At 46.8% G+C, this 26,782-nt stretch overlaps 1 protein-coding gene and 1 long non-coding RNA gene across 5 annotated transcripts in view; one reads left to right on the forward strand and one right to left on the reverse strand.

The window, feature by feature from the left end:
* Positions 1-26,782, reverse strand: part of PRKCE (protein kinase C epsilon) — a 604,085-nt gene that overhangs the window by 331,937 nt on the left and 245,366 nt on the right. The window lies entirely within an intron of this gene.
* On the forward strand, positions 12,734-26,555 carry LOC132376932 (uncharacterized). 2 transcript variants are annotated; one of them, XR_009506474.1, is made up of 3 exons: positions 12,734-13,122; positions 20,695-20,939; positions 26,362-26,555. It is a non-coding gene; the product is annotated as an uncharacterized LOC132376932 (long non-coding RNA). The 2 variants fall into 2 exon arrangements; XR_009506473.1 differs by lacking the exon at positions 26,362-26,555 and adding an exon at positions 24,914-25,135.

The raw sequence follows: 26,782 nt of genomic DNA on the forward strand, positions 1-26,782 counted from the left end.
TGATCAGAGGAGAAAATTGTGTGTCTGGAAGAAGTTTTGCCTGTCTGTGGGGCCAGTGTATTAATACACTGATACCCTAGGAAGGGGCTAAACTGGATAGAGAGAGGCCAACGCATCAAACAATGCAAAACAGTAAACCAGTGCAGGGCAGAGCTGCAGGACAAGGGAACCAAGAGACGGACTCTCCTTTTCATACTGCCCAGTTTAGTCACCTCTTGCCTGAAAGCTGGGCAATGGGAAGTATAGGAAAAGCAATTCACACCAATCCAGAGGGTTCCTTGGGGACAGCGCCTTTGTAGTAGGTCTTAACTGGTGTGTCCTGAACCAGTTCCATGGATTTTAATTCTCCAGGCCACAGCAATCCCCCAGGATCAGAGTCAACCTCAAACTGATGTCAACAGAGAAACACTCATGCCATCTCCACCCCAGATCTTTCAACTTGACCTCCCAGAGGGACATCAGCTCATTAGCAACCACATTCACACCATGGGGTACCCTTAAGAAAATCAAGTCCCAAGGAGGAAGAAGTCCCCGATGCAGAAAGGGTTTGTTTTTGAGATCTCGGAGCACCTGCCCCCTGTAATCTCATTTGAACCTTAGTCATTTCCTCTATATAAGGGCATATATGGATAAATATTTTTATAATAATTCTATGTCCACTACTAAACCAAATATCAAAAACAATGTAGAAATCAGTTAACTGCCTCCATTTATTATACATCCAAATTAACTCAGTCCAAGGCAATAAATATGTATTGAGCCCTTTCTATAAGCCGGCAGGCATCACACCAGGAGGAGAGATCAAAATGAAGACAACCCTAGGTCTCCCCTCAAAGGTCTCACAGAAGGGCTCTGGCGTTCTGTAACTCCACCCTTGTTACAGAATGGGGTGTGTGAAAAGTGATAATGTTTGATCAGCACATAGAGGTAACTGAATGAAGCTGCTCACAGTGGGCCCAGGGGCTCTGGCCACTAGGACCACCCTGGCAATTTCCTCCAGTTCTACCACTTACCAGCTGTATGACCTTGGGCAAGTGACCCAACTACTTGTGACTGAACTTCCTAATCTAGAAAATGGGGATAGTAATAGCAAATAACTCATTGGCTTGTTGTGAGGAACAAATACGCTAATACACACAAAACTTATAAAACCGTGCCTGACATGGAATAAGTGCTCAATTAATGTCAAACCATCACCATTTTCCCCATCTTTTCTTTTAAGAGGACCCTGTTAACCCTTTTTATGACACTGTACCTTATTCATTTTTATTTTCTATAATCCTTGGCCATAGTTCCTCTCAGAAGCTGTAAGAATTTCAGCAGCTCCAACTCTGCATACATTTCTCCTGGGTACCAAGTCTCCACAAGAACTTCAGGAATTCTACTCAGGGCTCTGCAGTGTAAAGTACCCCCTCCCGACACTTTGGCCATATTCTTCAGTCTCCTTTGGTTCACTGAAGACCTCTGCCCAATCCATCTATTGTGTGACAATATTTTTAGGTTAAATTTTTTAGGGCTGGGCTACCTGCAGACTTCCTTGCATTGCACTTATGTCTTACAGTGAGCGAGCCTCTTGTCTCCTCAGCTCAGCAGGGAAGAGCTGAGAGCCTGGCTGGTGGCTGGAAAAGCCTAATTACAGGCATGTGCATGGGGTAGGGGAGGGGGAGTGGGGGCAGGACAGAAGGAGTAGGATGGACGCAGGGACATTTGGTTGATTTTTTTAAAAAACAACTTTGAGATATACATTTGTCTCTCTGTATTCATGTAGGATTGGTACCAGGACCTGCCACAGATACCAAAATCCATGGATGTCCGAGTCCCTTATGTAAAATGGTGTAGTACGGTTGGTCCACCATATCCAGGGAGTTCCTGCACCTGTGTATTCAACCAGTTGCAGATGGAATTTCCAATTGCTTGGTTGAGTCTGAAGATACAGAACCCCATTGCACCCCCATATGAAGAGCCAACTATAATTCACATACCATGAGTTCATTCATTTTAACTGCACAATTTGGTGGGTTTTGGTTTTTTTTTTTTCGGTATATTGACAGATACGTGCAACCATAACCACAGTCCATATTAGAACACTTTCCTCACCTCAAAAAGAAACCTACCTTTTAACTATCACACCCAACCCTCCAATTCCCCACCTCCAGCCTAGACAACCACAAATCTGCTTTCTGTCTCTATAGTCCTCCTCATTTGGGACGTTTCATATAAGCCAAATCATACAACGCATGGTCTTATGTGTCTGGTTTCTTTTATTCACACACAATATTTTCAAGGTTCATCTATGGTGTTGTACGTATCAGTACTTCATTCTTTTCTACAGCTCCATAAGAGTCCCTTGTATGAATATTCCACATTTTATTTATCTGCTCAACAGCTGTTGGGCATTTGAATCATCTCTGTTTTTTTGACCATTATGAAGAATGCTACTGTAAACATTACAAGTTTTTGTGTGAACATATGTTCTCATTTCTCTTGGGAATATACCTGGACGTGGAATTGCTGGGTCACACGGTAACTCTATGTGTAATCGTTTGAGAATGTTTTCCAAAACAGCTGCCCATTTTACATTCTGCCATTTAGTTAATTATTGGACAGTTAGAAAGTCTCAAGCTGAGGCCTTAGTGTATACTCATCTTCTAAATTTTTAGCCTCAAGCTAATGTCACTTTACTCTCCCCTCCATGAGATCTTAGGGGCAAAGTTTTTCTCTTGTCAAAGAGAAACTTGATTGTGAGATTGCTCTGCCCCTGCTTGACTGTCAAAGAGTGAAGCTGTGTCCTTACCTTCCAGGGGGGGGCTACAAGTTCTTGTCCTACCAGCCTCGGGGCTACAGGAGATTAAGAGGGCAAGGCTATATCTGCACTGGCCGGGCCCACCGTGCCTGCATGTGGAAACGAGGAGGAGGAGATGCGCCGGCCAGCCCGAGGTCACTCAGCAACGGGCAGGGTCCGGATGAGTGGAGCCGATTCCTGAGTCCTCCCTCCACCCAACCACCCGCCTCCTTTCCATACCTAAAGGTCTCACTAGTGCTCGCCTGAACAGCGAAGACGTCACACACGTGTTTGTTTACCTCTTTTGGAGAGGTTCTTTCATTTATTTCCTCTGCTCTCATTTGTCAGAAGGACCCCACACAGGCTGTGACAAGTGTCCACAGGCTGTTTACTTCGTGCTTTTCTCGGGCCCTCGCCCTACAGCCACAGAAGGCCTGGATTTTTTTTTTAAAAAAGGCAGTTCCTGACAACAATCTGTGTTCTCCTGGGCTGCCTCCTTACTCTTCCATGGCCTTTGTCTTCTGCCTTGCCCACCCCAGATTTTCTCAGCGTTATCCAAAGTGTGAGCCTGACACCATGAGCACCCCTGGGTGCCGGCTCACCCCAGGAAAGAGGGAGGAGAGGCGTGGGCTCCCCCAGAGGAGGAGGGTCCCCCAATTCAAGCCAGAAATGAGGCATAAACACAGACGTCAGTGGAAAGGTAGCAAATCAAGTGAGACTGGAGGGTAGAAGGCAAACACCTTCACAAACACTGGCTTTCCTGTGGTCTCCATCGCCAAGTAATTTGGAGATCCCGAGCTCTGGCAAGGAAGGGGACCTCTGAGGCCAAGCCGGGCCTGGAGGACCCGGCTCAGCCTGCCCATGCCTGGTCTTCTCAGCTAAACTGATGCTGACACCTGTCTGCCTGCCTTCACTCCCCGGACAGGCTGCCTGCACTGCCTCACCCCACGAGCCCAGCTCATCGTCTCTTCTCCCCTCTGTCCACCCACCTCCCCCCTCTCGTCTCCCCAACCCTGATGTTCTCTTGTTTTCAGTTAAACTAAAGTGAAACCAGCTGTTTCCGTATAACACCCTTCATTTACATAAACCACCTTATCAAACCCAAATGGGCTGGCTCCAGGCCTAACTGTTCCGACACGCTCTCTGGGTGGCTGTCCAGCCCAGCTGTGACACTCCGGCCGCTGCCATATCCCACCAGCTCTGCCCAGGCGAGCGCCTCCACGCCCCTGAAGCTGCTACGCTCTCCGCCCGCCGCCCTTTCCGCCCCGGCCCGCGTTTCCCGTCCACAGACGCCTTCCCGGGCTTCAGCCCACAATGGCCCCGGCCCACGCACTGTGCGTGCCACCCTCTCTGGTGTTCATTTTCATCTGCTGTGACATCTCTTAAATAGCTACCTTTTAATAGTCTTTTCATCATAAATACTATACAAGATTATTAAAGAAAATCTGGCAAACTGAACAAGAATGAAAGAAAAATCATTCAAAACTCTACCATCCAAACACAACACTATGTATTCTGAAGTATTTCCTCTCAGGGGTGTGTGTGTGTTCACATCATAGATCTTGCCTTGTTGTTTAGCTTTTCAGTTCTGCCTCCCCTTGAAGACAATGACTGTTTGACAAGAAAGGGGAACATAACTTGGGCCCTGAAAGGAGCTGTGAAAACTTCCAACCTCAGATGTTCTGTATGACATAGTCCGCAAAACACAGACGGACTCATACGTAGGCCAGGCTCTGAGGACTTGGCTTCTGCCTTCCCTGTCCTGCCCCCTTGCCAACCTGGGCCCCCTACCATGTTCCTGTGTGCCTCACCTCTCCCCCCAGCCTTCGCTTGCCCACCATGGAGGACTCAAGCCAGCAATAAACGTGGCCCACAGAAAGTAATTCCTACAAGTGCCTTGACTTTCCGGCTGGTGGGCAGATTGGTTTACTATACACAACCATGAAAGCTTCAGGGATCTGAGCTGAATTTGAATCATCTGGTTTTAAAGGAACTATAGAAACCTAAAAATAATTTATACGGTGAGTTTTCTCTCCTCCAATTGCACTTATTGTCTCAACACTTGTCGGGTCTTTAATCCTACGTGGTCTTTTATAGCTGTCATTTAAGCCTGTGTTTTGCAAGCACAGGCCTTAATAACACCAACGGTAACAGCTACCTTTACCTTGACCCTTTAACAAGTCCAGGTGCTTCTTGATTCTGGTCCTGTTTTCCTCCACTGTCCTTGCAAAATGTTAGCTGAATAGGAGAGGCTTAATCTCAAATGTGTGTTGTTGATAAGCACTGTCTGGTACAACGATCAGAGCCTCACTAAAAATAAATGAGTTACAATTTTGAAAAAGAGTCAGAGAAGTCTTGTTAGAGACTAGACATTAAGAGATAAAGCTAAAGCCATCCTTACAAACTTCCCACTCACGGTGGGGAATGAAATGCTCCACCTACCTCTTCTACAGCTAGCATATGAAGTTTTATCTGCAATATTAAGTAAATTTATGAATAACAGACACTCTGTAATGAGTCTCTACTGTGTTTGGATATGATGCTCCTTTAAAAGAACAGAGCATCTAAGATTCTCTATTTGGCTAAAGAAACCCTCAATGTGAGAGGATGTGAAAATTGCCCAGATAAAACATTATTCCTACAGACTTACCTTTCTAAAGTAAGAAATTTCCTCAATACAAAGAAAGCTATTGCTCTCTCCTGTCCTAAGAACTCTGCATCCTAGATAACTTTAAAGAAAAAATAAGTAGCGACAGACAAGATCAACACAAAACCCACCAGATACCACATCGGTTGTTCTCTGTGTTCACAGAGCTCCTTCTCAATAAGACCATCTCTTCTCACATGAGCCCCAGAACCATACCCTCCAAATTCTGCCCTCTTTTCACCGTAAGTGGTAAGCTCCCTCGGACAAATTCAGAAAATCGTCCCTACTTTTTCCTGGCTGATGTCAATTTCGTTCTAAGAGGGTGCAGGTGCTGCAGAAGTCACCACGGGGGTGGGCGTGGGACATAGCCCGCCGTCCACCCACATCTCTTGCCATTTCCCTCTTGAGACCAAGGTCACATGTAACTGAGTGACACCAAAACAAGGCCATGACTTAGCCCCACCAGCACCACCCTCTGCCGAGCTAATCGGCAAACGCGGAAGAGCTCGTGTGGGTTTAGTAAAACCTGGGGGAGGCTTGAACATCTACATCCACCTCTAGGAGGCTCAAACGCCTTTCATTTGTCCTTTGTTCACGTGTCAGGTAGAAAGCACTTGCTCCTAGAAAGGCCCCCAGGGAACCTCACTCTCTAATGAGGAGGAGCTGAGTTCTTCAGGGTTCACCAGAGCTTCAGTGAATTCTAAAATGCTCATACAGAAGAGCCAATTCCCAATCTTATTAATATTTAAAACCTTCCTTCTTGCAAATTCATGCCCTGGATCCCTAAGATGTGCTTAGAGGCCAACAACAACAGATGCACTGGCTGGACATATTTTTTTAAATCTAATTATTGCTAAAACAAAATAAAACAAAAAATGAAGACTCTCATTGGGCTGAAAGGACAGCATGCCCTAGTCTTCCATTACTTTAAATTATTTTGCATAAGACTTCAAGGTAAGGTAAGAACAATAATCTCTTCAGTCTAAAACACACTATGGTAAATTCTAGCAAAAGGATACTTTTTCAGGGGCTGATCATAAGGGAAAATAGAAATTTGAGGAGGGAAGCCCAAGAAAGGGTTCTCTATTGGGTGTGCATGTGTAATCCCTAAGAGCTGGGTGCTTCTGGAGAGCTATGCGTGGTATTCATTCCTTCCCATGTGTGACAAGCCAATAAAAGCAACACTTGATTAAATTGCCATCAATGAAAGACCCTATGGACTCTCAAAAAATTCCTAATCTGATTATGGCTTGTTGACTTTAACATGAAATGAGAATCATATTTTCTGTTGAGAGCCATTTACCCTCCTTCCAGTTAATGCTAAAACCAGAACTTTGTAAAGTGGGTCACTCAGCCAAGCAGCCTCACTAGACAAATGAGGAAACCCAGGACCAGAGAGACGAGGTGGCTTGTCCAGGGTCACATCACTGGTTCTAACAGAAGTGGAACTCCTGGCTCACAGCGCTGTTTACACTGTATTCAGTGAACTGTGTTCTCCTTTCGACAAAAGAGTAGTTCAGAGATGCTAAAGTAGGATGAGGAAGAGTACTGCTACTGTAACCGATAAAGGACGCTTTAAGACCCTAGAATTACTTCGCTTGAGAAAAGGAAGCTGTAGGAGAAAATAAAAGCTGCTCTTTAGTCTCTGAAGGGCTGTCAGTATGGAGGACATGACAGATGTGCTCTGTAGAACTCCAGGGGATTGACCACTGGAGCCTGCAAGAATGAAAGCTGCGGGCAAGCTGGGTTTGGATCAGTCCCCAGAAGTTTCTAACGAGAAGGCACATCCCACAAGGCCGGGGCTGCGTGCTGTTCTTCGGGGAAGCGTGCTCACAAATTAGGCTCCTCATACGTATGCTTGGTGTGAACAGGGAGAGAATGCTGGCACCCAGAGGCTTGAGTGTCACCTGCCGAAATAATATTAAAGGGCATCCTCCTTGGGGTGGGAGTTTGAACCACACCAGCAGATCTTAAACATGGCTGATGGTTGGAATCTCTGGGAATGCTTTCAAATACAGATTACTGAAACCAAAGGGTGGAAATTGGCCTGGAAATAGGTAATTGAAAAACATTCTATGATTTCAATGATTCTATAAATAGGGAACCACTGAAATGGATCAGTGGCTCTCATACTTTTTGACAGTGACCCGTAGGATGGAAACCATCTTTGCACTGAAACTCAGGATATGCACATTTACATAACTGAAACAGAAGTTTCACAAAACATTTGGTGCCCCTACTGCAGGTGATGCACTTTGATATGTTCTATTTCATTTTGTATATTTTTTTAAAACATTGGTTGAGACTCACTAAATTCATTTCACAACCAACTCATGAAAACACTGAACTACATAACCTCCAAGAAACAGAAAGTAAAGGTGAGAAAAAGAAAGTGTGCCCACAGGAAGAAGGAACCATGGGTTTAGATTCTCTTGGCGTTTGGCATGTGGTTTGGTTGTTTTAGGTACAGGAGAGAAGGGACCAAACAGAACCTTGAAGGGAGCACTCATTCAAAAACAAGTATTCAAAGAGCAGACTGCTGTAATTAAAAAACATCACAGGTAGGCAGTTACTGAATCCTTGAGAAGCAAAACATCTGAGCAAATCTCCATGCATGTGAGTTATCTTCCCTTGGAGAGGGAGCAAAGATCAGACTAATCTATGCAGCTTAATTATGCTAGCGATTGAAAGGGTGTTTCGCTTCCTTTGCATCTGCATTATTATTTGGAGAAAATGGCTGTTAATTAAAATGTAGCGAAGCTTACTCAAAGCCCAATGTGCTCCATCATCCTATGGTGAAGCAGGCCCCTCCCAGGCTCTATGGAAAGCCTTAGGGGCCAGTGGATGCCCTTCATGGTGAAGATGAGCTTTAGAAGGTCAGCTGAGGACATGCAGATGTCTTGTGCCACTCAGGAAAAGGAGGAAGTTGCATGCCTCTCCCACCCATTTCTCTGCTTTTCTGTCAACTTGATAATTCATGTCCTCCTTACCTGATACCTGGATTACTAAAACATGGTAGAGCGGAAAGCCCAGAGCGGTGCCTCTCACACTTCAATGTGCATGTGCATCACCTGAATCTTGTTAAGATGCAGTCTGAGTAGGTCTGGGTGGGATATGAGAATGTGCATTTCTAACCAGGTCCCAGGTGATGCCCATGTTACCGGGCCCCAGACTACATTCTGAGTAGCAAAGACTTAGACTTCAGAGCCAGGTATATTAGGATTTGAATCCCCACTTTGCCACTTTCTTTTTTGTAAATGTTTTGGAAACATTTTTAATAATAACCTTTATTGGGGTGGAAGGAAGTTTCTGTTCATAATAGTAATGTAGGTAAGGGCAAATTATTTCACATCCTGAAATCAGTCTCCTCTGTAAACAGAAAATAACCCCCACCTTTGGGCTGGGGGTTGGGGAGGGATATTGAAAGCTCTCACCCATGCTCTCTCCTGCCCTTACAGTCCTAAAAGTGGGGTCTTCCTACACTTTCCACTCCTTCACTGCCCCTCTTTTCTAGTGCACTCTGGCCTCTGCCCTTGACTCCCCCTTGAGACTGCTCTCCCCAAGGATGCCAGGATCCAACAGGTGCTGCAGCTCATTTTGATCCCTCTTGAATATGAGACTGTTAACAACCCCCTTTGTTCTCAAAATGCTCTTTGGTTTGGGGACCAGCCTCCACTGCACTCTAGCATCTCACACCTGCTCCTCTGGTCAGTCTCCCTCTGTCCGTTCCATGCACTTGGAGCTTCCTCAGGCTGTGTCCTTGGCTTGGGTTTCTGTCGTATTCTTTCTACACATACTTCCTTGACCATCATGGCATTGTATCCTCTGAATGTTAATCCCCAAATTGAGATCTACAGCACAGAACACTCCTCCCAGCTCCAGGCCCAGAGATCCCCCAGCCCTCTGGTTATGATGTCCCCAAGGCATATCCAACACTCTGTGTGTCCAAACAGAACTTGTCACTTCCCCTTGTATTCCCATAGGCAGCCCAAGGACCTACCATCCACCCATCTTATTAGCTATTCTAGGCCTTCTGTCATTTACCCTCCACCGGGTTTGCACCATTATTTTTTGAATTCACACATAGATTTATTATCTCCCTAATAATTATATAGTAAATGCCTTAATGCCCTCACAGCACCTAGCATGATACCATATGCATATTTGTAACTTAAGTCACCAATAAGTTATTTCAGGACCAGAATGTGAATTACACTTTGCTACACATGCAAAGAAAACTGCATCCACTAACAGCTCTTGACATTGTTAATGGTTTCTACCCAGGAAGAAAAGTACTAGACTCCATTAAGTTTGTAGGCCACAAATTAAACCTCCACAAATTCTGCATCAAAAAAAATGGGGTAGAGGGCTTCCCTGGTGGCTCAGTGGTTGAGAATCTGCCTGCCAAGGCAGGGGACACGGGTTCGAGCCCTGGTCCGGGAAGATCCCACATGCCGCGGAGCAACTAAGCCCGTGCACCACAACTACTGAGCCTGTGCCCTAGAGCCCACGAGCCACAACTACTGAGCCCACGAGCCACAACTACTGAGCCCACGTGCCACAACTACTGAAGCCCACGCGCCTAGAGCCCATGCTCTGCAACAAGAGAAGCCACCGCAATGAGAAGCCCATGCACCGCAACAAAGAGTAGCCCCCGCTCGCCGCAGCTAGAGAAAGCCCGTGCGCAGCAACGAAGACCCAACGCAGCCAAAAATAAAAAAATTAAATAAATAAATTTTTTTAAAAAATGGGGTAGAGGGAAGAATCCCTGTTTTTCTAGCACTTGAGGAATAGACACTCAAGTTTTGGCTGGCTGGCATTATCAGGAAAGTCATGGAATCATCATGACAGAGATACACACTGTATTGCACTATAACCTTTATACATCTGGCTCCTCTCCTTGACTATACACGAAGCACCTGGGCGGCAGGGGCAATGTCTGCAGGTTATAGCCCCAGAAGTCTAGGGCTGTGCTCAATATATTAGAGCTGTTGAGTGAGTGAGTGAGTGAGAAAATGGACAGGTAGACAGAGAAACTAGTCTACTGATCCTGAAGTAGGTCTTTCAGCCACAAGTCCTGAAAACTGGGGCTGATGAGATTAGGCTGGTCCTCAAAGACTTTAAGCAGCTCTCAGTGAGAATCATCTAATCCAAGGAACACCGGAACCCCAGTGTGCCACTGAGCAGAGTCTGGACCAGTAGCCAAGACTTCTTGCCTCACTGAATAAAAGCAACCACTTCTCAGCAGCGCCTCCTTGGTGTCTGACTGTGCCTTCTCCTTACACAAAGCATTCACAGGCTCTGTCTTACTTCTTCTCCATGAACCCGTGGGTCAGACAAGACACCTATGATGAGGGTACTTGTCTAGCTGCCTCATCAAGGCAAGCGGTTCCTAAGCACCAATCCCACACATTTTCAACAATGCCGTCATGTTACTGCTGTGTCCCCAGAGTGGCCCAGTGAAGTGTGGGCTTGAACTTCAGCAGGACACTCATTCTAGGCTCTGGCATGGGTCGGTCAGTGACCCCCAGGAGGCTTCCAGGAAGCAGACTGCCAATCTCCACATGGCCCCTTTCCAGATTTCTGAGCTAAGTTAACCTATTCTGTCATTTCCAAACCCTTCATCTCACAGACTCTTTTCTCTTCAAAGCTTTCCCTTTGAAATCTACTCTGTGTTAGAAGCCTTCAAGTTCCATCTGGCTGAAGCCAGAGGCCAAGAAGGGGTCCCGGCTGCTCCACGTGGTGGTTTCTGACAAGAGATGCTTCTAAGGTACATTTCTGAGGCCACTCCATGCCACCTGCAAAGCCTGTCTCTCACTGTCCCCAGAGAGGCTCCTAGCAGCCTCCTGAATTATCCCCACTGCTGGGAGCTGTCAGACGCCTTCTCCCTGACAATGGCTTAGACTCACCCTCCGCAATCAGGGTCCTGCAGCATGTGGCCCTCCACCCACCAGGCAGGAGGCTACACTCCCAATGCGGCAGAGCCCCTGCTCCACACACCTGAAGCACAGTAGACACAGGGTGACGGCCATGTGTGATGTCTTTCCTACTTCTTCCCTTATCCTGCCACACCTGGAGCTCACTCCGAGGGCAATGCCACTGCAGCTGCGGAGGCATGGATTATAGGTCCTCCATCTGTCACAGACTAGTTGTGTGGGTCCCAGCAGGACACTGACCTCTCATCTGCTCTCTGATCCAGGATCACACCCTCCCTGCCTATCTTTCAGAGTACCATAAAGATCCATCGAGACTACGAAAGTACTTTGGAAAATGCTTGCTTTTATTACTGGTATTATTCTAATACTACCACCAATATGTCCCCCCACCCAGGAAGCTGCTCTGGTGGAGAGAGAAAGAACCCAAAACACACTCACTCCCTTGAACTCAGTTACCAAAAGGTTTGAGCAGGATTCCCCTGGCTCCCCAGCAAACTAAAGATTCTCTCTTTTTCTCTAGTTTCTTTGTCAACACCTCCACCTGTAACCACTGCACCACACTGTCTCCAGTCCTAGAAGCCAGACAACATGAGCGGTCCAGTTATCCTTTGGCCTGGAGGGTTCCTGAAGTCTCAGGAAACTGAGACTGACAGACACTCTGAGTGCTCATCTCATCAATCCACCCTCTGCCTCCACGCAGGGCTTGCAAAGAACACTCTTGCAAAGCAGTTTCTCACACGGTCTCCAGGGTTTAGGGGAAATGAGACCACGTGCAGCCCAGGGGCATGGCCTCCTGGAGATGGAGAGTCACAGCTGCTCGGGCCACATTTGGGATTCACTGACCTGTCATCCCGAGAGACCGCCACGCTCCGGGTGCACAACGCAGCGCCTCTGGAAAGCAGAACACTCATCCTCTGGTGCTGGGCAGGCGTCGTCCACGCCGCAGCCCATTTCCTCAGCAATTCGTGTTTTCAGAAATGTTGGGGAGAGGTGCATAGTGGTGGGGCTGGGGAAGGCGTTTATAGGAAAAGACACAGCTTTTTCTTGTTGGTTGGTCTTAAATGACCCATATCTTCTTAATGTTGATTGAGAAGCATTTTCCCTGGATTCCCGTCCAGGGCAAGTTGTAAAGAAAACTGCTTTAGGCGGAAAATGCCAATGGTCAGTACCTCTTGGGACACTGAGGCAGAAGACACAAGCCCTTCCTTAAGACTGAACCGCAGCGCACACACGTGAGCAGCCCACAGCGATCGGCCCAGCTCAACAACACTGAAATCATCCACCCATGCACAGCAGTTCCGGTTTTCATTCTGTGATGGGCATCGCTTCTTGCCTCAGTCCCCATTCCCTCCCCACCCCCCCGAGAGCCGTGACCTCGACAAGCTGCCCTCAGCACACACTCCTCACAGGTCCCCACGCCACGTGGGCTGCTGCTGGGCTGGGAATTCGCGGTGGGTCTCTGCCCAGCATCTGCAGGGACTGCTCACTGCGCCTTCCACACCCACAGCTCCGGCCCCCAAGCCCTGGCTGTGCTGTCGCCCAGCCTCGGGACCTCCCTGCCCACCCCTCCGCCCCTGCCCCACCCTCCTTTACGGGTTGGAAGGAGAAGACTGAACTAGCATCCACTGAGGACCTGCTTCGTGCTGGGCTCTTCAACACACACCAGATCATGTGATGCTCGTGACCACCTTCCTGAGGAAGGAGAAAGAAGCTGGGGCTCTAAAATATTAAGAAACTCACCCGAAGACCCTGAGCTGGTAAGTGAAAGAGTCAGGATCTGACCCGCAGCCTGCCTCTGCGCCCGGTGCCCCCGTGCCCCTGCCCACCGAGTGGCCTGAGCCCCAAGGCAGCGCTAGAATCGGAAAGGCATGTTCGGGCCCCATTTCAGCGCTCTCCAGATTCCTCACCACCGCCTCCTCCCACTTCCCAGTTGCTCCCGGTCCAGGACTAAGCACGCAGCCCCCTCCGGACTCCAGAACAACCGGTCCACGGTGACAATGGCCTTCAGAGACTGTTTTGTGGGGAGGCTCCTGTTGTGCGTGGTGACATTTTTTTTTTAAACAGCAACTTAGCAGTGGCATTCCTAGAATCATTAACTACACATGGAACTTAGAAGTGATTATTCTCAGGTATTTTGTTTTGCTTTGTTTTTTAAGTACCCTGCAGCGTGAGTTTGGGTGCCCTGCTCACACATTCTTGGGCACTTGGCTGGGTGGAGGCGGTGGGGGGAGTTTACTGGAAAGGGCCATTTACAGAAATGCCGCTCTGTCGCTTCTACCTTGCACATAAGCAGAAATGAGATTCCGGCTCTGTCTGAGGGAGGAGGCAGCTGACGGTCTCCATGGCAACCCTAAGCAGCCTGTGGAATAAGGACCTAAAGAAGGTTTGGGGGAAATTAAGTTGTGGTTGTCCATGTGTTTGGCCTACCTTGTCACGGGCAGTGGCTTGGAATGCCTGTCCGAAGGAAGGACACAGGTATGGTGACCCGGAGGGGACGTTCCAGGAACGACTTCAACAAGCACTGCACGACTGATCTCTGCCTGGATGGCTTTTCTAAATGCTTCACTGTGGAAGGTTAACCCTGCCAGGAAAGCTAACGCTAAGCAGAGCAAAGAGAGACAGAGAGAGAGAGGGAGTGTGTGTGTGTATGTGTGTGTGTGTGTGTGTGTAGAGGAGTAGAGGAAGAGAGGAAGAGAGGAAGGGAGAGGTTGAATAATTTAAAACACATTTTCTAGCTTATTTCCCTATGGTTTTATTTGTTTGTTTTTGCTGATTTTGTTGGCTTTAGTTGCTATTTTAACACTTCTTAAACTTCAGAGCATTCTCAGCTACGCACTTTAGGAACAATATGGCCAACATCATTTCAGGAACAGTCCTAAACACTCAGCTACGGGTTGACCACACCTTAACAGTCTTCCTTGGTATGGAATCACAGTGTTTGGGATGAGGCAAATTATGACCCGCAGCGTCGGCAAGTCTATGGAACTGTCAATATCACTCTAATAAGATGTGCACGCATCCCAGTTCTGTTAGCCACTGCCCTATGACCTTTGGCAAGCTCCTAAACCAATCTGAGCCTCAGTTTCCTGAAGACGATAATCTCCTTTCATCTCATAAAGGCAGTTCGAGTATCAAATAAGATAATGACTGTGAACGTGCTTTGTAAAACATAATCTACAAATGGAAGAGAGTGGTATTATCATACTATTAATAATTACAGGATTTAATGCAAAGAGGTTGTATTACTAATGACAACATTATTTTGGCAAAACAATTTGCTGTTTTTCTTCCCTCATCTTTCTCTAAGTTCAAAGATAGTGAAAGACAGAAGCCTGCATGGCTGGCTGGCTGGCTTCAAGGTCAAAACTCAGTCATGCATTTTTACGTGGCACAAAGAGTGGCCAATCGATTGGACACAGAAATCAGAGTGCTAAGTAGAAAGCTGCCTGAACAGATGACTGCAGGGCTCGGAGGAAGGAGGAGGGAGGCACAGCCTGCCTGCTCCCCTCTCGCCAGGGTTTTGCCAACCCTGGAGAATAGTCCTTTCCTCTCGGGGAAAGCAACACCTCAGAGAGGTTCTCCACTTTGCCCCGGTGGGACCTCATTAGCCTCACTCAGGCTTGTTCCCATCTGGCTGGTGTTGAGAAACCTGTGAGCGTGAGGAGGAAAATAGAGCGCGTGCACAGGAGGGAGGGCTCTTGATGGAAAGACACCCAGGCCAGGCAGCGTGCCCTCTAGATGCTCACTTCTCGACGAGGTCCCTGAACAGCAGCCTCAGCAAGACTGGCAGCCGGGTAGACACACAGAATCGGCGGCCATACCCATACCCACTGAGTCAGAACCTGCATGGTGACGCGATGCATACTCCTGTGCAGTTAACATTTGAGGAAACGCTGCTCTGGTACCCGAGAGCCAGGGAGTGGGGTGGTGGTGGCAGGGGTGAGACTCCTTGGTTGGGTATGTGGTGAACTTTTACCATCTGCCTTAATCCTGATGAGTTACTGTAGCCCCTGCATCCTGATCGTCTGGTAAGGAGCAGGATCCCCACGCAGGCCATGCCGGTTTCTAGCAAGAAACCGATAGGCTAGATGGGCCCCTTCAGATGACAGCTTTCTCCTCCACTCCACTCAGGACAACCTGTGGGTCGGCCCCTTTGGCACTGTGGGAAATGTGTCTTTCCAGATGCTAGGCCTTTGTCCAAAGGGCATGAGTGGCTGGAGTGGCCACTTCCGGTCACACTTCCTTAGCACTCAGAAGTAGGCTGTGCTCTGAGCTTTCACACCGAGACCCTGGAGCCCTCCCCTTCCCTCCTCCCTCCAGGCTGTGCAGCAACTGGCCTGCCAGCCTCCTCCCATGGCCAGGGGCCCGGCTGCCTCCTCAGCACTGTTTCTTCCCAATGCCTAGGACTTGCTTTATCATCTTCATCCTGTGCCTGAGAAGCGGGCCCCTAGGGCCAATGACAAGACTGGGGAATGGAGAACAGTCGGGGCCCCTCAACTCTAATGCAATTCCTTCCCCTTCTGAACCCAGTTCTTAGTTTTCCATCCATTAACCAACCACCTGCACTCAGAAAATGTACCCAAAGTCTCCTTGTGCTTTTCCTATCCCCAAAATAAGGTGATAATCACACCTTAGAGATTAGAAGATGAAACAGAATTACAGAAGTGAAAACTGGGAGAGACGTGAGATCATTTTGGACAATGTTTTCTTTATTAATATAGATGCCAGGCACTGTTCTCAGCACTCTATAAATCCTAACCCATCTAATCGGCACAAGGCTAGAAGCAGATACTACCAGTGTGCCCAGTTTAGGATGAGGCCCAGGGACCCAGAGAGGCAAGGAGTTTGCTGATGGTCACCCAAGTGGGGAAGTGCCAGAGCGATGCCGGGACGCAAGCAGGCTCAGATCTGCTCTGCTCAGCCTTGGGAGCAGGCCCAGGGCAGATCTGGGCCTCGGAACCAAGCTTCCCACTTGCCCTAGGCCGCTGCTCCTTCTCCAGGATAGAACAGTTCGTGATGCAATCAAGGCCATGCAGACTGGCTTTGGGGGAAAACACAAGGCGTGTGCATGACAAGAGTCAGCCACACCCTCGAGTGCCACCTCCACAGCAGGGAAAGTCTAGTAGGACAAGCGGGAAATGCATTCTACCGTGGTTACCTTCCCGCCAGGGATAAATCCAGTCCAGTCTGATTTTTTCCTAATTCTGCAGGAGAGTAACCCCAGAAGCTCTTCAGAAAACACAGAAGGGCCTCAGACATTCTTAGCCTCTGAAACCAAACATAATCCAGTACATTCAAATGTTTCCTCAATATCCAGTCGGTCTGCCTCTAATTCCTGAAAGTAGCTCAACAGGGGCCAATTCATTTCTCCCTTTTGCCAACTTAAAACCCTTTCACTCCCAGTCAGATGCTCCGTGATACTTAAGACTCAATTTTCTTCTCTCCCGCTTCCTCCTCCATTGCTGATCCAATCACTTCAAGGGTTTTAACCTTTGCTCTTCAGCAATTTAATGCACTCGGGGCCCCTCTGACTGCCTTTCTCCCCTCTTCGCCACACCTACCCCTCCCCTCCCTGGTTCTGGAGCTGACCAGGGGCACCACCCAGCACGGTGCCCACAGGGGGCGTGAGAGGGATGCCATCTGTGCGCCCTCATCCACCCAGGACCCCCACCAGGTCCTCTGGGCCTGGACTGATGAGAAGCCCAGTGCAGCCCTCCAGGCAGACCCCCTGCCGAACACTGGCCCAGCCAAGCGGGGGAACCAATCTCCAACAGTGCTGCTCCCTTCCCCCACCCCATTCCCCCAGCCCTGGCCTCAGCAGGCCTTGCACACCCAGCCAGGCATCTCAGAAGCTGCTGGAACACTGACACCCAGAGCTCCTGCCTGACAGAGGGCGGTGGGCCAGCGGCAACAGATCACGGCCCCTGCTCCCGCCGCCCCTTAACCCGGGGACACGTGGAGGAACACAGCACCCTGCTGAGGCAGAAGCAGCTGCCCACCACGCCCCGGCAGAGGGTAGGACTGAGGAATAACCCGGGGTCACACCAGCCCGGCCTGTGTTCAGAATCAGATGAAAGATATTCAGAGAGAACGTGGGAAACCCTAAAACCCTCCCCCGACTCAAACCGAGCGGAGCAGTGCACAGCACCACAGGGAGAAGGGGCTCACCTTGGTTTAACTGTGGATGTTTGGGCTTTGTTTTAGTAAATGCACAATTTTAAATCTCCAGAGTATCTCAGAGCAGTTCCCCAGCTGGAGAGCTGTAAGGGCTTAACTAACCTAATTACCTGCAACTTCCTGCCTCCAGAAACCTGTTCTCCAAAACTTGACAGTGTCCTGGCCCAAGCTATGCCCTATACGCAGCACTAGACCCCCAAACTCAGCATCTCTATACCCAGCAGAAGTCCAAAGGAGCAGGAGATGCCCGACAGGCCAGGAGCTCGAGACTCTTCAACTTGGCCTTAGTGACCATCTGACCAGCTCTGGCCCAGCTAATTAAGAGGAGAATTTATATTAGATTCCAGTGTGTTCCGGGAAACCATGTCATGCTCCATACCTGGGAAGTGTGGGTGGGGAAGGAAGGCTGAAGTGCTTCACTGAAAGCACCCCCCCTGCACACACCCGTGCGTACACACACACTCAAACACCATACTGCACACAAACACAGCCTTCCTCCTACTGAGCCTCTTGGATAAAAAGACCGTAAAGGGAACTCTTTCCCACTGTGGGAACCACAGCTCACTCAGTTTGTGACCTGTGTGTCCCGAGAACAGAGCTGGGTCAGCAGTTCAGGTCGGCATGTGTGTGCACTGACCACAAGGGCCAAGAGCCAGTCCTCACGCACCCTTCATGAAGCACACATCGTGTTTTCATATCACAGCTGAAAGGCTTACCCCCTTGCCTCCACCCTCCCTGCCTGTCTCCCTCTGTTCATCCCAGCACCAGTGAAGGCTTCAGCAGGGCCCTGGTCAGCCCATCTGTCCCTTAGGAAGAGCCCGCAGGGCCATGATGCAGGGCCCAGTGAAAGCCCTGCTCTGCCTGGCTTTCAGGAAAGTACACGAGGTCTCTGATGTGCTGAAGCTGTGTTTTACTGGATGGCAGGATGTTTTTAGCTGATTATTAAAGTCACAGTCTACTATAGCCCATCAACAACCAATTTGGTCCCAGTAAAATGGATTCCAAGTCCCTCAGCACTAGTCTCCTAGCAATAAGCTCATCAATATACATAATGTTTAGAAGCTGGATATTGATTGTGGAGTTTAATGGACTCATTATTCAGGGTTCTGCTTGACCTCTGGAATAACATTTTATTGGAGCTTCCCTCTCCTCCCACTACCAAATTCCAAAACTGGGGAGCTGGGGGGAGGGGTAGCAGGGATGTTGGAGAGGAAGCAAAGAGGTTCCTGGGGCTTGGCCATAAATCAAGGATGCTCATGACCTGGGCTCACATTGGTTTTGCCCAGCCAATGTGAAGTAGCCTGTAATACTGCCTGCCTCCAGCATCACTGAATTAACAAGGAGCTACTGTTGCCATAGGATACAGCAAGCGCCCGTGGTGTGATTTACTTTGGTGGCAGCCAGTGATCCTCTGTGCCACAATGCCCGCAGAGGCACCTTAGAGTCCCTGCCAGTGTCTGTACAACGGTCAGCAGAAGCGCCAAGCCCTGCTCTCAAACACAGCCCCCACGGCCCAGCTCCCCAGCACCCTGACTCCTCCGCCAGGATCGGCGGACACATTCACAGCACAGGGGCTGCCCCCATGCTCCCCCCAAGTCCCTGCTCTCAGGAGCATGTCCCGTGCAGGGCTGGGGGAAAGGTGAGCTTCTGGGGCAGAGAGGAGAGGGGTGAGTCATTGAAAAGAAGAATGCAGATGGGACGGGCGGTCCAGCCCCCCAGCAGGACACAGGGAGACTTTTTCCACAAAGAGATTAGCTTGATTCTTTTTCCTCCCTATGAGATCCCTGAGCAGAGCCCGCTGGTAAGCCCTGGCCACTTAGTAATCATCACCGAGTGTGGAGCTAAGACATTTCACCTCTTGGCAGGGAAAGAACACCCGGAACCTCCCGTACCCCAAACAAGCCCATCTCTCCCTTGCAAAACTCTCATCTCGAGTCAATACAAAGATAAATTTTTAAACCATTGCTTTATTTTCACATGTGAGGTTATTCGGTGTCCTCAATTACATTTTAAATTCCAAACCGGGAGGGTGGGGTATTCAGAAACCCTATCTTCTTCTCTTCTCCCCCACCCTGACATTTGCCCTGGACTACACTGGGCCAGCCCTCACTGTGTTCACTGCAGGCAGGAAATTTGTAGTCCTTCTGGGTTCAAGATTTCTAGGTTCAGATACAACTGGCTTCCTTCTATGAAGCTATATGCTTTTTGCATTTTCCAAAGAAGCTGAAAATCTGTGCCTTTTTTTACCCAAAGGTGAAGTTTTGGACCTTACATTTGTTTGTTTTTAAAAGTGTGTGAGCCAAATAAAATACTATCCAGGTTGCAGCCTCTCGTATATAAACTCTCCCAAACTGAGGGAGATGTAATAAAAGTGAATGGGAGTGGAGAGGGAACTTGAGGATGTAGTGACCCATCTCCCAGGAGAAGGACCCAGGCTCTCAAGAACTCGTAATAGATCCGTGCTACCTTGCCTTTACATTTTAAGTCACTTTCTGGTCCACATGTCTAGGTTTCCCAAGCATTCTGTGCAAGGGTGTCAGATTTAGAAAACAAAAGCACATGATGTCCAGTTAAATTTCAATTTCAGATAAACAATGAATACTTTGTCTTAGTATGTCCAGTGCACTATCTGGGACATAGTTAATATTGAAAATGATGCAGAGTTGATGTGAAGTTCAGCGTGACTGGGCAGCCTGTATTTTTTTCTGCAACTCCAGTCCTGCCGGCTCTGAGTTGTACCTTCACTAACGGCCCCACCTGCTGTGACCCAGGGTTCTGTCCCCATGGTGAGGCTGTACTGTTGATGCAAAATCCTTCCCCGTATTTCAAGAGAAGGAAGGATATTAACAAAAATAGTATTTTTTTTAAAGCCAATGTTAAGTGTCTCAATATACTGAGGAATAACTTCTGAATTAAGATGGCCCCAGGGTATTTTACTCCAGTCTGAGCTCTCCTGGAGGACCACTCACATTCACTGGTTTCTTTAAATGAAGTCCCTCTAACTTCCTTCCAATCAATCCCCTTGGGCTTTCAGACCACTGAAAACATGGCTCTATTGCTAGTGACTTGCACTAAAAAACACATTGAAATAAAATCATTTAGGCTAGCATTTCCCCAACTCAATTATACTTTTTGGAACTCTATTCCCACAGGATCCTCCTGGAAAAAACATGGTTCTGTGGCTGAATAAGCAGGAAACTGCACGCTGTCTATGCCCATCTGGGAAAGTCACTGTGGACATCAGTGTACGAAAGGCCTGAGGAGTCTTGCAGGGGAAACTCTGAGCTGCTTATTCCAGCACGATCCAAACTTACTCGACCACAGAGCACACGGGCTGCCACTGCCCCCATCTAATGCCTCTTAACCCTACAGATAACAACTGGGATGCTAGAAACAGGTGAATGTTTTTCAAACAAAACTAACCCTTTAGATAGTATTTCTTTCTATACCCTAGTTTAGGTCTGGGGCTCTGGGTTCTTTAGAAGTGTTCCTGTCCCTGATCCAAGACCCCTTCTGTCACCATCTTCCTTCAAGGCCCACCCAAGCTCCACCTGCTCCGTGAAGCCTCCCTGACCTCCTGGCCTCTCCAGCCACACTGACCACTTCCTTCTTTGTTTCTCTGACTTTTCATTCAGCAATTATTCCCAGCACACCAATTCACACATCCCATGCCCTCAGGACATTAATCCAAGTATGTTGATTTGATTCTTTAGCTATTGTTTTCTGATTCTTTATATGTTGGCTCCTCAACCAGGCTTGAAGCTACTTGGGGTGACACTTTTCCTGCTTCACCATAGCCCCTTATTGCAAGACGGGCCGGGCATCCAGTAGGCCTTTGGTAAATGCTTTTTGACAGAAGTATGTCTCTTCATGCCCCCGTGTTCTAATCGTTACAGGTTTCAGAAACAAGGGATGGTTTTCCTAAAAGAGTCACGAGCTGGCTTCTCTTGTGCGCCAGGAAAGGTGAAAAGCTTAACCTCAGAGTTGCCTTCTGAGCCATGCATTGTGTGCCCCCTCGCATCAGTCACCACCCCCCAGCAGACACCCTAACTCCAACCCAAACCAATGGAGGAGGGAAAGACCTGCAAAGACCAGAGATTTCCATGAGGGTCAAATAATTCCCCAATTAGTTTATAGGTCAAAATTCCCAAATATGATAGGATCTGCAGCTTTGAAATTCAAATGATTTCAATTCTTCCATCCTGGGAAATACCATTTCACTATCCTAAGGCAAAGATGGCCATGTACTCTGATAAAAAAGAACAGATTGCAAAATGACCTACTCTCCAGCAGTGAAGTCACAGGACTCTTTTATTTAATGTGCCTGGCAGGGCTTCAGGGTTTTACAGACATTGCGCTGTGAGCTCCATCATGAATCAAGGCCTGTGCAATGCAGATTTCTAACAATTCCACTGCATTTCCATAGTCTTCATGGAGTTCTCATCTTCTACGCTGAGACTCTGATTTAAAAAGAAAAATCTGGGCAACAACAGGGGAGTCTCTAAAATACATAATCGGAAATCTAAACACATCATACAAATCAACTGTGCACACACTTCATTGTCCCAGAAGCATATTTCTTTCCATCTCAAGCCATAATTTGTATACAAATTATACAAAAAATTTCAAACTCCACACTCAAAGCTTTAAATAAATAGCCCTGGTTTCCAAGGTGAAATAGACTTATCTCCTTTTGAATGATAACAAGTGATAAAAATATCAGTAATAAACTGATTTTTGTAAATCAGTGATTTTCTAAAAAGCATAAAAGGCTTTCCAAGAAGGCCCATGGCAAACTTCATTGGATTCAGTTCCTGGAAAAATATGTGAACCAGCTATCACATTTCCTGGGTGAAAACACTGCCAGGTCTGAGCACTTGGTATTTGGTAAAAAACACTGTAACATTCTAGACTGCTAATGCCTTCTTTGTCCCCATCTCAATCCTCAAGCAATCAATTAGGAATAGCAACACAGACACTCTTGTTTTGCAAGCACAATTCATAGTAAATTTTGGATTTTGTAGCCATTTCTGTATCTCAGAAATCTCAATGAAATTTCAGGTAAAATGGGGTCCAGATATATTCAGTAGTTTGATCAAATCATTTCTCATCATTCAGGACTTAGCCCAAATATCAACTCTTCAGAGTCCTTCCCGGGGCCACCCCAGCTGAAGCCCCCCCACCCCACCCCACACACAAGTACGAGACAGCTCTCTACCACATTCACTCCTGATTTTATGTTTCTCAAAGTCCTTATAGTACCTGTATTACCTTCCTCATGCTTTAAATGTTTATCGTCCATCCCCCATCAGTAGAAAATAATCTAAAAGATCTCCTTGCAGTCAGGTCCTCTGCGTGGCTCAATGTTGTATCCTCAGAGCCTCATTCAGGGCTGGTGATGGCAGTGCAACTATCACCACCATCCATTTCATATTCCCAAACTGAAACTCTGTACAATTAAATGCTAACCCCTTCAACCTCACCTCCCCCATCCCCTAGCAACCATTATTCTACTTTCTGTCCCTACGAATTTGACTACTCTAGGACCTCATATAAGTGGAATCATACAAGATTTGGCCATGTTGTAGCATGTGTCAGAATTCCATTGTATGGATATACCACATTTTGTTAATCCATTCATCTATCAATGGGCATTTGAGTTGTTTCCACCTTTTGGCTATCATGAATAATACTGCACTGAACACTGGTGTACAAATATTTGTTTGAGTCCCTGCTTTCAGTTTTTTGGAGTATACACCCAAGAGCAGAATTTCTGAATCATATGGTAATTCTATGTTTAATTTTTTGAGGAACCGCCATATTGTTTTCCATAATGGCTGCACCATTTTACATTCCTGCCAACAGTGCACAAGGGGTTCCAATTTCTCCACATTCTCATCAACATTTGTTATTTTCTGGCTTGTTTTTTGTTTTGGGATTTGTTTTTTTGTTTTTTGTTTTTGTTTTTGCTAATTGAATTTATCTGAAGCAACAGTTCCCAGTTAGGTCTGTTATAGATTAATGGTTCTAATGAGAAAAAACTTTGACTTGGTTTACCACCTAAGGCACAGTCAGAAGTCATGAACAGCTAAATAAAAATAATTTACCTTTCACAGTTCAGCCTAGGCTCACAGAACAAGGATTATTTCTGAATATTTAGAGTACCTCCCAGTAGAAATATAAGCAAGTAAAAGAAAAGAGAACTACTGGGTAGCTTTCTCACCATACTGGTGTCAACCTTTTCTGCAGAGAGCCCCAGCTGACAGCAAGCGGAATCTCAGGCAGGAGCTGCTCTGTGCAGCACTAACTACAGGCCCTGCCATTTCTGGAAGAGCATGAAAGGGCCTTTGGAAACTGTGTGGTGTTGGCCATTAAGACTTGGAAGGAAGGAGGAGTGGAAATTACAGCCATCTGAATGCAATTGGCTGGCTTTATCTTTGCCCAACACTCCAAGAGCCTATAAACATCAGTGGAGGGAAAAGGGTTTAATCTCCAAAGACATAAAATTTTCAGAGCTATGTGACCTCTGAAAGAATAAGGCCATCTGAGAAAACTATTTCCTGAAACTCAAATCCAGGCTTGGGGAATGAGGCCACCAGCCAAGGCTTAGTCTTCAACTTTTCAAAATGTTTGCACATCAGCCTTTCCGGCTGGATTTGGATGCTGGGGAGAAAAAGCTGTGGCCAGTTTAACTGTATCTCCCTGGCCCTTAGCACAGGGCTTGGCACCCAGCTGGGAATGAATACACAGTTCCTGAAACAATGAATGAATGCACGACACCAATCTAAGAAGAGTGAGGACTTTCTGATCCCAGAGACTGGAGAATGTTGTCTTCTTGACACATTCTACCCTGGTAGTCGCCTTTCTCATGGACTAGGTTTTGTGTTCTGTAAGGACCCAACACGGCACTCCTTCACAGAAATCCCTATAACTGTCATGGCCTCATGTGAGTTCATGGTCGAGACAGGCCTTCTCCAGCCCTAGGAAATACTCATCTGGCTAGAATGGTTTTCAATTCCCTTTCTCTACTCCCTAATCCATGTCTGTGTCCCACTCTTCCCTGACTCTCACACGGGTACCCCTTTCCAACAATAACAATAGTGGGGGTAATAGTGTCAGCAAGAGCCAGCTTCTTTTACTGCTTTACAGTTTCCATAGGGCTCTCAACTGCATTAGTTTATTTGACCCCCAGCACAACCTAATAGGAAAAACCGAGTAGACACCTGATTTACCAAAGGTATGCGAGCAATGTGTGGTAGAACCAAGTCTCTAGGCTCGAAAAACCCAGTCCTCTTTTGGTGAGTGGCTTTCTGTTCCTTAAACATTACCAAGCACATATTAATCTCAAAACCAAAACTCTCACCCCTTTAGGACTCTTCTCAATTACCCACTGAGAGGAAAGACGGCTCCTAGTGGATAGATCCTAACCATGCTGATGTGTTAATGATCGCAAATGACTTCATGTTTGTGATTGTATGAATATATGTCTACAAATTCTTTCATGTTCCTCTCTTCAAGAGGTGGAGCTTAATTCCCCTCCCTTTGAGCATGGGCTGGACTTAGTATCTTGCCTCTAAGGAATAAAAAAGGTGAAGTGATGATGCGTGATTTCAGAGACTAGGTCATAAGAGCCACTGTGGCTTCATCCTTGCTCTCTCCAATCACTCTCTGTGGAGGAAGCCAGCTGCCATGTTGTAAGGACACTCAAGTACCTCTATGAACAGACTCACATAGCAAGACTGAGGCCTCCTGCCAACAGCCATACGAGAGAATCATTTTGGAAGTGGATCCTCCAACTCCAGTGAAACCTTTGGATGACTTTACTACCAGACAGAAGACTGACTGCAGCCTCATGAGAGTCCTTGAGCCAGAACCACAAAGTTAAGCTCCTCTGGAATTCCTGACCCACAAAAACTGCAAGCTAATGTTTATTATATAAAGCAGCTAAATTTCAGGGGTAATTTGTTCTGCATCAACAGGTACCTAATACAGTTTTCCATCACTTAGGAAATATATATACTTTAAGAAGGTTTACCTTTAAAAAAACTTTTTTATACTATTAATCTATGCTTATTTTACTAAAATTTTAAATATAGGTAAAAACAAAGACAAAATTTTTAAATTACTCATTCTCATCCAGATAACTAATTTTATCATTTTGATATAACTTTTCATGTTTCCTACTTGTGTGTGTTTTTTGGTGCTGTTTATTTTTCTTACAAAAATGAGCTCATATTACTTAGAATCTGCTTTTTGCCATTTAACAATACTGAACTCTATTTCAAGTCATTAACGTTAAAATTACAACAGTATTTGGAATAGCCACATAGTATTTTATTAAGTATATCAAAATATATTTAAGCAATCCTTTTTTTTTTTTAAATAAGTGATTTAGGCTATTGTCAGTTGTCTTTATCATTAACAAGGCTGCCGTGGGAAACTGTCCATGTGCTTTTTGTGTGCTTGTTGGCTGTGTCCTTAGCATAAATTGGTAAACGTGGAACTGCTGGATAAGAAAAGGTATATACTTCTTAAATGAGTGCCATACACACTGACAAATTATACCAAAGACTGGGAAAATTTATATCTTCCCAACAGTTTATCAGGGTGTCCCTCTCACCAAACTCTGGCCAGCCAATTAAAAGCCAATTCTTAACTCAAAGAATTGAATCTCCAGTGATGGAGTTTCTGGCAGCTGGCAGACCAAAAAAAAGATATTTGGGTGGCTGGGGAAGCTTTCCTCTCAAACCATACACCATATTGCAACGTTCCCTCCATCTAAGTCACCACTGAACTGACTTTGACTCCTCTTTCTTCAGCCTGACCACCCAAGAGAGAAGACAGATCAGCTTTGCCATGAAAGGCACCAAATGCAGTTGCAGAAAATGTGGCACCATCTCCTGTACACCACTCGACATTTGGCAGTTACCTTGGGCAAAAATGCCATTTATCCTCTAACGATCCTCAATTGCGTTATCTTCTGTAACACTAGCTATTCATTCATCCCTTTGACCTATGTAAACTTTCCTCAGGTTTTTAAAAATAAAAATATAAAATAAAAACCATCAAATGACTTATTTCTGTGAGCATGGACCAAAATGGGCAGCCTGACTAAAAAGAGGAGCCTTGATTCATCAGACCCACTGGCACACTGCCTTGAACAGCAATTCCCGAGCTGTGTTATGAGGAAAAGCAATGTCCTACAAATGGTCTGAAGGTATCACCTTCCATGAAATAAGA

The sequence above is a fragment of the Balaenoptera ricei genome, chromosome 13 (genome assembly GCF_028023285.1).
Source record: "Balaenoptera ricei isolate mBalRic1 chromosome 13, mBalRic1.hap2, whole genome shotgun sequence".
NCBI classification, from domain to species: domain Eukaryota; kingdom Metazoa; phylum Chordata; class Mammalia; order Artiodactyla; family Balaenopteridae; genus Balaenoptera; species Balaenoptera ricei.